Genomic DNA, 12,258 nt, shown 5'->3' with positions numbered 1-12,258 from the left:
CATTGCATTGCCCTGGAGATCAAATACGTGGATCCCCAAAGACGTGAAGGTTGATTGAGCAAGACAACTTGATATATGTAGCTTTTCTATTTTAGAGGCTGCATGCTATATTAGTTAAGCACTGCACCAAACTCAGAAATCCCATATTCAAGTCCCTACTGGAAGTTTCACAAATTATGTGATTTTGATCAAGTTAATGATCTTTTAGAACACACCTTCTTCATCTGCAGAATAGTAAGAGACACTTTCAACCCTAGCTCTCTTCGATTTTGTTTACTGTAGGGTTATCACTGTAATGGTGCAGGAAGGGCAGAGGTACTAAAGATGCACGTAGCTGAAGCGTCAGGTTTATGCTGGTGAAATCTGCCCAGTTCAGCTTTGGACAGCTCCAGCCCAGTTCGGCTGACTTAAGAAGGGCGGAGCTTATAGGTGGGAATCATCTCAGACTCCTTCCACTGATCTCATACAATTACTCCTGTTTCTATTGTGACCTACCAATAGCTCAGATCCTACTGGAATGATTTTCAAGGCTGTAGGTGATATTAGTATAATGATAGCTATTCCATTGGGGGAAAAAAAGAGGCAAAGGCATTTCTAGCACTATGCTATTTTCAACACTAGAATTTTAATAAATGACCACTCCAAGAATTTAATGCTACAAAGAATTAATGGTATAGTACAAGGTGATTACAAATGGAAAAGAAACATTGGTGATAGGAACCTAGTTCATTAATACACAGAATGTTTAATATTTATCCTATGTTCTTATACTTCCTTAGGAACATAGAATTAAAGGAAAACTTGCCAAATATTTTGTGACCATAGCTGAAATCTTGAACATAAGATGAGTTGTTAATAAACTTGGTATTTAAATTTGCATTATAACTTCTCCATGTTCTTATGTTGATCTAGAAGCATCCTTCATGGAATCCTAAAGAAGGGCAGGGTCTTAGGACTTATCTTTTTCAGTCCTATCATTTATACCTCATAAATAGGCTCAACAAAATTATTTCATTCTCCATATTACCCATCTTTGATTAAAAAAAAAAAAACCTAGACTAGGTCTTCTGCAAGAGACGATAAAATAATTAATACATTTATGATGTAAATATATAGACATATTATGGTAGAAATTTTATTGTAGAGGAAGCACCATGGATAACCTATGTCATTGATTATTTACAGCAAACTTTTATTTAGCTTCTATTACCGATGGTGTTAGGCATGGAGAATACAAAACTCAGTCCTTATCCTCAATTAACTTACAGTATAGCTAATACCTTTTTAGTAGCAAAAACAAGTCCTATTTATCCTACAACCTGCTAGGAAATCAGAACACTTCAATTTAACCCTCTCCCAAATCATGAAAAGTGATTGTTCCAATTCTCATTTTTACAAGTGAGAAAATGGGCTTGGATAAGTCGTGCTGAACTGCTCAGAGTTACAGCGCTAGGTAAGCGCCCGAGCTAGATGCAGGCCCTGATCAGCCTGGCTCCAAGGCCTGTGCATTTTTCCATGAATCCACAGAGTGTGATTTACTTTGATCACAATCACACACAATCCCCTCTTAGCCACCTATGACAGCCTGACGGGTTTATTTTCGAAGGCTTAACCCAGTGATTATGTAGGGAAGGAAGCCCATTCTTTAGTTATAAAGAGGAGCTGGTGAAAAGAGGTCATCCAGCTGTGAAATGGGGATTCAGACCTTGTTTTCTTGGTTTATTCCTGCTCAATTGTGTGTGCACCGATGTTTATTACGGTGTTTTAAGTGTCTTCATTGGGTTACAATAACATGGATTTTTTTTCTTTTTTTCCTCTCTCTCTCTCTGTCTTTCAGGTATGGAAAAATCGTATCCACAAAGGCAATCCTTGACAAAAACACAAATCAATGCAAAGGTATGTGTCAGGGCCTTGATACCTGAGCTTGCGCCTGTGTGTTCCACTGATGGCTTCTCCTAGGCGAGGCCCAGGCACCAGCTGCACAACGATCCCAATGTACAGTATATGGCAACCTTTTTAAGCACGCCAAGGCTTTGATGAGTTGTATTTCTAGTAACATTGCTCATTAATTTTTTTTTCATTAACAAACAAAATGAAAATCACAAATCAGAACAAGTATCAAATTGCTTCAGCATAAAACTAAATTACCTCCTAACAACTTTGGGTTGTCTGATTTGAATGATATCATCAGTGATGCAAATTGATTTCCTATATAAAAATGAGGAACTCTGGGGAAAACTTTCCCATGCAAAACACGTTCTCATTTATCTGTTGTTTAAAGCTTTAGCTACATTGGTTGACTAGGAATGAATTTACTGATGGGCCCATTGTGTCTCAGTTTCAGCTGTAAGCATCTCACAGGATCTCAGAATTTGTATCTTATCAAGGCTTCCTTTTTTTTCCTGGAAATATTTCTGAAGTTATTTGACTATATCTGTGGCTCATGTTTTTTCATGTCTGGGAGTCCAGTACTCTTTTAAGGGCTGCATTCATTTATTTGTGAAATCTCTATGGGCTCTCTTGCATGACTGAGTTCATACTGGAAAATTGAAATCCTTTTTGTAACATGTGTTATTTGTGGTTCTCTAATCCGGTCGTTTTTATAATACCAACATCAAGAAATATGGTAGAGCCAAGATCATTCTAAACACTGCCCCTATTTCATGTACAAATATAATGTGTGCATGTTTTCGGAACACTTATACACTGAGAGTGTATCCTGGCTTAATTGGGTAATGGTCAGATTCAATTCAGCAATTAAAGAAAAAAGCAACATTCCCTATGTCCTGTAAACTCACAATTCCCCCAGATATTTAGCTACTACAAGACAAAAATTAATAAGACATCATTGCTATCATCTAATAGTTCAATTTCTAGTTGAAAAAGGAAACCACCAAGAAAACCAAGAAACTAATCTTAATATATGTGTTAGGATCAGTATATCAGCCTAATATATGTGAGAGTGTAACAGTGGTGTCTATAATGCAGGGATCCACAAAATACTGTGGAGAATATGGAGATTCCCTTTTGGGGAATGAAGTTTGTAAAGGCAAGGCAGAATGGATGGCCTTGGGAAAGGTTGGTGTTCAGGAGAAAGAATCTCAGAATGTAATTGAGCAGACCCATATAACTAGAATAGAAAAAATGCCCAGGTAAGGATATCAGTAGAAAGAAGGAAGGGGCCAAGATTTTGGAGGCATTTACAAAGTTATCCTGGACATTTTGAACTTAATTCTGTACACAGCCCTTATACGTTTTTTTGAGCAGAAACGATATGATTCTACCTGTGTTTTAGAAAAGTTATTTTGCCAAAGTGGGTGAAACTGAGTTACAGGGGGGAAGAAACTGGAGGCAGAAAAAAAAACAGTGCACATTTGAAATCCATAGATCACAAGGAAAATGAGGAAAGTCCCTCAGGCACTGTTAGAAAAATGGAAAGGGGGTCACGTGAGTTTTCAAAGGTAGAATTAGATATTTTCTGTAAAGGTGAAAGGACGCGGGCAATGAAACCCACATGTTGAGCTGTCATTGTTGGGGAAGAGGGCTGTGCCACTGACTGAAGTAGGAAGTCCAGAAGTAGTAGTGGTGGGTTTTGGGGAGAGGTGGTGAGTTATGTATGGGACATCCTGAGCTAGAGGCCCTGGTGTAGCATCCCTGTGGGCAAGGTCAAGGCAGAGCTACAAGAAAGCTCAGAGCTACGATGATGGCCATAACCAAGGGAGCAGATAATAACACTAAGGATAACTTGTAGGGGAGCTGGTGCAGTGGGGTCCATTAGGGTAGGCAGCTGAAAACTGAACCTTGGAGGACATATACGAACAACATTGGGCCATGACTGTGAGATATTCTTCACTCTCAGCCCATGGGAAGCATGTGGTGTGTGAGAAGCTTTAGACTATTAATTCTGTCACTTCCAGACATGCCTGACTGATTCCCAAAGTTTGGGGTAAAAATATCTACAGGAGCAACCAGAGACAATTGAGGCACCCAACTCAGACAGTCAGTAATATTGATTGAGCCTCAGTCACAAAGGCAGATGCTTCACAGACAAGCAAGCCCTGTGAACCTCAGTGGATCCCGTGACCTGCCTGATCCTTGGAGTGGTCCATATGGAGGGACCCTCCACTAGGCAAAGGTTTGCTCTTGTCACTGTACAACACTGGTGAAACCAAAAGGGTCCATTGCTAACCTGGAAAAGCTGTATCTTAGACTATAATCATATGGTTTGAAGAGGAAGGGGATGTAGCTGAAACGGCTTGTCAGAGTTTCCATAAGCAATTATCTCTTAACAGTGGGGTGCTGATCTGGACAGTTGTGGTGGGTATACTTACCTCAACCCCTAACACTCCTGTCCACATCTTCTTGTAACTGCTTATTTAATTTCCTCTCTCTCTCCAAAGAAACCTTTAGACTCAGTGAAGACAGGACCTGTGTAATCTAGAAAATGTATCTTCAGAGAAGTGAGTTGCAGGGGAATGCTTGACTGTCTATTGGAAATACTCGAAGAAAATATTAGAACATATCTCTGTTTTGATGTCAAGTTTCTGTGTGTTTTATATGTGTGTTTTATAATGCACCTGTTCGTATAGTTTTATAAATGCTCATGTTTTAAACACATAAATGTATAAATATTGAGTTTGCTGCTCTAAGATATTTTTATTCATAATAATATGGATGTAAAAAGTAGTTTGGAGACTACTGGTCTCAAACGTAATAAGCCTGATAAATTTGGAAGGAGAAAGTGGAGGGAGGGAAGGAAGGAAGAAAGATAAGGAGAAATAAAGGGAGGGAGGGACCACAGAACCCCCTCGGGACATCATTGAAGGAAAGGCAGTTAAGGATGATTTTTATGGGATGGCAGAGGGCTGTTAGACTTTTTGCCTTGAGGCTCATGTCAAAGAGGCAGGTGATCACATGGTCATTTCACACTAATAAAAGCCTCCAGTGGCATTTTCTGGCCTCAGCGTTTGGAGCCTGTGGATGGCAGTGGTGACTGAATCACATCTTTCACCAAGCACATGGGGCGGGTACCCTAAAAGTAAGCCCTCGTCGTCAGAGAGCTACTACTGCCACTTCCATGTCTGGGGAAAAATACTACTCTAATGATACTTTAAGTCCTATTTAGAGTATTATTATTATTATTTTCTTCAGAAAAACGGCCCCTGAAGTAGTTATGGGTAGAAACTCCATACAGTTGGGAAGAGAGAGCAATTCCATTTATGGAAAGTTGTTTATAGTCATTGATGAGTGTGTGAGCAAGTCGCCGAGGTTGGAAAGAAGGTCACTGTGAATTCAAGGAGCTGGTGGGACCAGGCACCAGAGCAGCATTGAAGTATTGCTTTAAATAGCCAAGAATTGGAGCAAGGGTAGTACTGGAAAAATGGACTGATGCAGAAGGTATTTGTGGGGAAATAGGAGGAATGATACCAGGAGTCTGTAGACCATGGTGAAAATGAAGGTGCATTGGTTATAAAATGTTGTGAGGTGAGATTTACATTGGAGATTTTAGGTAGGAGGGAAGCCATATGGAGTTAGGAGCAAGGAGGACTCCCCACTTACACGTCCAGCGGGAGAAGGGATGGTAGGGGGAAAAACACACTTGGGAGGGCTACAAAGGCCCAGTGTCCCCAGAGTAAATCAGTTAATGATTGGAAACATGCAAATGGAAGCAACTGGCAGTGATAGTTTATATCCACTCAGGATGCAAACATAACATGTGGGCCTTCCAAGGCTGGTTACTGTGAAACTAATTCACCCCTTCTTCATTAGGACCATGCTAATTTGGTAGAGCCTTTGAAAAGTCAATATGGGGTCCTGTACGAACTCTCCCGCCCCCCCACTCCCCGGGGAAAATGCTTGCCGGGGTTTGTCTGCTTTCACGTCTGGTGTGGCTGGACGTAACAAGATGCAGTTTCTTGGAGGAAATCGGAGGAAACTGAGGTTGGCAGTTGACCAGAGGAATGCTTGCTACCCACATAGCCTTCTGTTTTACTTGCAGCCGCCTTCTGGAAACATATCTTTGATAGAATTTGAAAACTTGGCTATCAATAGAGTTAAACTGCTGAAAGCAGTTAAGAGTCTTGGTGTGAGCTATGTGAAAGGAACCGAGCAGTACGAGAGAAAGCTGGAGGCTGAGCTTTGGAAGCTTAAGTTTTCCTACAGAGAAAACTTGGAAGATGAATATGGACCCCGAAGAAGAGACCACATTTCTCACTTTATTTTACACCTTGCTTACTGCCAGTCTGAAGAGCTTAGGCGCTGGTTCCTTCAACAAGAAATGAATCTCCTTCTATTTCAATTTAGTATTTTACCCAAGGACAAAATTCAGAGTTTCTTAAAGGATAGCCATTTGCAGTTTGAGGCTATAAGTGATGAAGAGAAGACTCTCCGAGAACAGAATATTGTGGCTTCATCACACAGTTTAGGTGGGGTTCAGTTGGAGTCAGTTTATGAGAGCCCTTTTGCTGATGCTCTGGATTTGTTCCAAGGAAGGAAAGTCTATTTGGAAAATGGCTTTGCTTATGTACAACTCAAGGACATTGTGGCGATCATCCTGAATGAATTTAAAACCAAACTGTCCAAGGTTTTGGCTTTAACAGCCAGGTCCTTGCCTGCTGTGCAGCCAGGTAAGAGACTCCAGCCTCTGCTCAGCCACCTCAGTCATTCGTACACTGGTCAAGACTACAGTACACAGGCAAATGTTGGGAAGGTTTCTTTAGATCAGATCGATTCGCTTTCTGCCAAATCCTTCCCACCTTGCATAGATCAGCTACCTAAAGCCCTGCGGGAAAATCACCATCTTCGTCATGGGGGCCTCATGCAGTACGGCCTCTTCCTGAAGGACATTGGCCTAACCTTGGAACAGGCGTGGCAGTTCTGGAAGCAGACATTTATCAGAGGAAAGATGGATCCAGATAAATTTGATAAAGGCTACTCTTACAATATCTGTCATAGTTTGTAAAGGAAGGCAAGAGGACAGACTACACACTTTACAGTTGCCTGAAGATTATCCTAACCAATCCACCAAGCCAAGGGGGTTATCATGGGTGCCCTTTTTGGCACAGTGATCCTGAACTGCTGAGGCAGAAGATGCAAGCGTACAAGATTCCTCCCTCAGGGATCAACCAGATTTTGGATTTAGTAAAAGGGACACATTACCAGGTAGCCTGTCAGAAGTTCTTCAAGATGACACATAATGTAGATGATTGTGGCTTTTCTTTGAGTCACCCAAACCAGTTCTTTTTTGAGAGCCAGCGGATCCTCAGTGGAGGTAAAGACATCAAGAAGGAATCCGTCTAACCAGAAACGCCCCAACCCAAACTGAGTGTCCAGAGAAGCAAGGATGCGTCATCTGCTCTGGCCTCACTCAGCTCCTCTCTGGAAATGGATCTGGAGGGACTAGAGGAGTTACTTCAGTGAACAATCCCTGGGCAGTTGGTAACCCGTCTTCTTCACTAGCTTTTATTTCCTACTTTACGATTTTATCTTTTTCTTTTTTGCCTGCCTTCTCCCTCCACCCGACCCCCCTTCATCCATCCACATATGCATGAGCTTCTCGGGAAGGCAGCCTTGCAGGTAAAAACAAAGACCTCCGGTATATTTTGCTTTGACAAAAGAGAACAGGAAGAATTTCTTTTGAAATCTAACGCTTGAATGGTGTAATTTAAGTCCCATTTTAGGAGATAAAACAGCTTTCTGGACTGGTTACTGTCCCCTAGAAACAGTACAACTAAGAGCAGCTTTTATTTTAATGCTTATCACTGTAATGTTGACCCAGGACTTTTCTGGACCATTTTTGTTAATAAATATCAAAATGTAAAAGAAAAAAAAAGTCATTATGAAAAGAGCAAAATTGGGAATGTACTATGATGCTACTAATTCTACTGATTTTATTCAGACATATTTTTAAAGTGTTTTATATGCTCACGCTTAGCACCACTTTATTCTCTATATGGGTACCACTGTTATACAGCCATTACCATGATAGTCGAGAGGACTAAACTACGACAAACCATGGAATTGTTTATTAGAGGAAGTTCAGTGAGTATGGAAGAATATAAAATCATGTGTACCATAAACATGGAGCTATGGAAATATTTGACAGTCAGTAGTGCTCATCGTTATGTCTGTGGGTGGCCAGGATGCTTGGTGCAAACACTGCCCTTCCACTTCATAGATGTGTGACCTGTGGTCAATCCCTTAACTTTGCTGGGTGCCTCAGTTTCCCCATCTATAAAATGATAATAATAGGGCCTGACTTGATAATTAAATGAGTTAATACATAGGTAATGCTCAACAATACCTCGTGCTGACTGTATAAAATGGCAATATTAAGCAGGGAAAATCTTTGGGTTAAGGTGATAGATTGTTATTAACTTTACATTTCTCCAAATTTGTTATATTGTCTTTTCTAGAAAAAAAAAAAAACAAAGGCAAAAACAGCTCTTGGAAAAACTAAAGTGGTTTCAATTATATTTATATCTTGGCTGTTCTTTCTGTTAAACCTTAGTAGCACCTGCCTATGTTTCTTTGTTTTTGTAAATTAAAGTTAGCTGAAAATAGCAATGAATTAAGAGAGAATGTTACCCTTTGCTTCTTTAACAAAAAGGTAGAAGAGAGTTCTTCTTGACCATTGCTTTCTTAAGGAGGGAAATGGAAACGGTGTCTGAGGTGGCTTTTTTAAACAAAATCACTAAGGGCATTGAGCCTGTCATTAAAGAATGAAAATTGGATTCGGTCTTCTTGGAGACACTTGCTTTTGAATCATTTGCAGTGTGGCCTCTGGACTAAGGCTATGCAATTGAAACCAAATATTATGAAGACAGGATTTATTGATTTTGTTTTTAGAGACATGATATGAGTTCAGTTTTTCATGAGCTGTTGCAAGTGAGGTATGACAAAGTACATGCACTAGTCTCCTTAGAGGTGAAAAGGCGTCAGAATTAACCCAACTCTGGACACTTCCTGGGTCTTAGCATCTGAAGGAAGGGCTTTTGTTCCCTCCTGCACCCCACCCCACCCCCAGGCCTCTAAGTCTGTATGGTAGGCAGGCCCGGATAAACACACTCACTCTCTATTCCGGAAGGGGTCGTGGGGAGCTCTTTCAACATAACCTCTCGTTTTCAGGATTGTTCTTTCTTGGGTGGTGGCTGCGGCAGCTTTCATTCTGTATAATATGGCAACATAAAACAAAACAGTCACCAGCAGGCCCAAATGACCAGAAATTGCTGAACAAAGCAGGCCGCAGCTCCAGATGGAGAGTAATGAAAAACAGACCGCAGTTCATTCAGCCACTCGAACACCAGGACCCAGTAAGAGCTATTGTACAAGTCACAGAGATTTGCACTGCTTTGTTTTTGTTGTTTTGTTTTCCCCCATGTGTTTTCCTCCTGGACCCAGTGTATTTGCTAATTTTAAAAAGTCAGGGGAAATGAAATGAAAGAAGCCATTGAAAACAAGGCGCAAATCTTCGATGAATTGACTTGTCTCTGCCTTTTCCTGCTTTTTAAGTTTGGCTTCCTCTGTACCACCTCCCACCCCCGCCAGCCATTTTTTCTGACAGGCTATGAGTTTAGAGCAGAGGGAATGAGTAATGGATATTCCATAGAAAGTTTCCATGCTTAACAGCCAAAGGATATAAGAGCCATTAGAGTGTGCCAAGCATACCGACTTCTAAGATCTTGAAATACTCCCTTCTCGCCTTTGTTGTCACAGGCTGCTTGAATTATATTTATGGAAGATTATGTGGTCCTTACCATTTCATTGGACCCCTAAAATCAAAGTTGAAGACAAGGATCCAAAAGTTCTGAGATCATCCATGAAGGGTATCATTAATTCTTTATTAAATGAAACCATAAATTGTTATTCTTCTCTAAGAGAAATAATTCTGCATACTAGATTCATTTTTATAGAGAGGGATAGAACCCACCTAGATTGCTTCACGGAGGGGTGTGAATGAATCCATTTAGCAGTTCTAGATTCATGGCCCTGTTATATGCTTTTTTAAAGTATTTCTGGGTAACTAAGTAGGAGGCGGTACACTTAGACAAATTTGGAATTAATCCATTTTATTTATTATTTAATTTTCTCCTTTAGTCACTAACCGGGAGTATTTAAATAGCAAGTGAGGGAAGTGTGGATTTCTGTATTAAATCCCATGAACCTGGAGGGAGGGATGGATACTCTACTCTAGTTTGTCATATTTTTCTGTAGTCTTTGCAGGGTATGCAGTAGCCCCTACCTACAGACCAATCCTAGTAAGTGACACTGACATGCACCCGGGCAGAACGTGTGTGTAAGTAGAACCATTTGGTTTCCAGAAAATAGCATACCTACCCGGGCCTAGTCCACAAGGAAACTAAGCAAGTAAAGGAAGAAACTAAACACCATGAAAAGCCTCTTTTCAATACCTGTTATTTCCCCAAATCAGTGAAAACTAAAGTAAATATTCTGTGAAATTTATGAGTCTGAGGAATTACATTTTGAGAGGAATAGGCTCCTCCCCTAGCTGGGCTCACAGCCTCTAGAGCAAGGAGCCCAATACGCAACGAGACTTGAAAAACACCTTTATTTAATATTCAGATACTGGAATTAGGTTACCAAAAAAAAAAGATGAAAACAGTTCTGTTTAGACAACTAAATTTCCCATTTCCCTTTGCGGTATGAAGTGTGTGATTTTTCCCTGAACTTCTTTTGTGAATTTTTCTCTAATCTGGTACAGTATTAATTTTGCAGCTAGGCACAGGTGATTAATATATAAACATATATTTGCTTCCTTTGGTATTGATGCTGAGTTTTGTTTCCATTTCAGAAACGTTAGTTTGTGTAGGAACTTTGGTAACTTCAGTCAGAATTGTCCTGTAGGTACCTTTTACATCAAATTTTCATCCTGGGCCTCTTTTGAGAAAACTCCAGTGTTTATAGTCTTATAGCCAGAGTTAGGAAAGAACACTTACTTTGAAGGTAAATGGTCGCCATGTGTTGTCTCCAACTCAGCCATACAACTGCAGCTAAAGACACTTCTCCTGTCAAAGATAATCCTTTCGAAACTGTTTTTCTCAGTTCAGTATATTCAGTATTTTAGAGGGTTCTTTTATGAAGATGATGATGATGATGCAATGGTGCTGAGTTAACTTTGAGAAGACTTTGAGATAAATGTAAAACAAAATATCTACTCATGTTCCGGGAGTCATACAACAAACATTTTTCTTCAAGAGTGTCTTATAGCTCTATATTTACTCAGTATTTGCTTGTAATCACTGTGAATATACACATTAGGCAAAAGTAAAACTCTCCACCAACATTAAATTTAATAGGTAACAGTGCTTCTTTTTTTTTAAGGTTTTGATTTGTTTTTCTTTTTTTTGATGTGGACCATTTTTAAAGTCTTTATTGAATTTGTTACAATATTGCTTTTGTTTTATGTTTTAGTTTTTTGGCTGCAATGCATGTGGGCTCTTAGCTCCCCGACCAGGGATTGAACCTGCACCCTCTGCATTGGAAGGTGAAGTCTTAACCACTGGACCACCAGGGAAGTCCCAACATTGCTGTTTTAAAGCATAATTGTATATTTGACATCATTTAATACTATAACCTATCTCCCTAGCTCTTTTGCGTGTGAAGAGATTATTTTATTGGAAAAAAATATAAATAATTTGTGCGGAGTTTAAAATCATTTAAAAATAAAATGGTAGCCTAAATGTGAAAAGAATTTGAAAAAGAGGGGACTTCCCTGGCAGTCCAGTGGTTAAGACTTTGCCTTCCAATGCAGGGGGTGCAGGTTTGATCCCTGGTCAGGGAACTAAGATCCCACATGCCTCATGGCCCAAAAAACCAAAACATAGAGCAGAAGAAATGTTGTAACAAATTCAATAAAGACTTCAAAAATGGTCCACATCCCAAAAAATCTAAAGAAAAAGAATTTGAAAAAGAATAGATACATGTATATGTATAACTGAATCACTTTGCTGTATACCTGAAACTAACACAGCATTGTTAATCAACTATACTCCAATATAAAATAAAAATTAAAAAATAAAATGGTAGAGTTATATTGCTCCCAGCCATAATCTGAATGTGACTTTTGCTAACGCATGTCTTCTAACTTCACAGAAATCCTTCTGTCCAGATATCCTGTTTGTTCTCCTGCTCCTGTCCTTCAACTCCCTATGTTTAGAGTTTGTTAAAATATATATTAAATGCTCACTCTTCTTACCTCTGCTAGTCTGTTAATGATTTCTTCCAGAATTCACCTTCCCA

General features: G+C 39.8%; 1 pseudogene; it reads left to right on the top strand.

Moving 5' to 3' along the window:
• The first annotated feature begins 5,905 nt into the window (after positions 1-5,905).
• On the top strand, positions 5,906-7,419 carry LOC103091579 (DNA primase large subunit pseudogene; annotated as a pseudogene).
• The last annotated feature ends 4,839 nt before the right edge of the window (positions 7,420-12,258 follow it).

This window comes from Lipotes vexillifer, unplaced genomic scaffold (assembly GCF_000442215.2).
Source record: "Lipotes vexillifer unplaced genomic scaffold, Lipotes_vexillifer_v1.1 scaffold351, whole genome shotgun sequence".
Taxonomy (NCBI): Eukaryota; Metazoa; Chordata; class Mammalia; order Artiodactyla; family Lipotidae; genus Lipotes; species Lipotes vexillifer.
The sequence above is the reverse complement of the archived record's forward strand: the minus strand, read 5'-3'. Positions and strand labels throughout refer to the sequence as shown.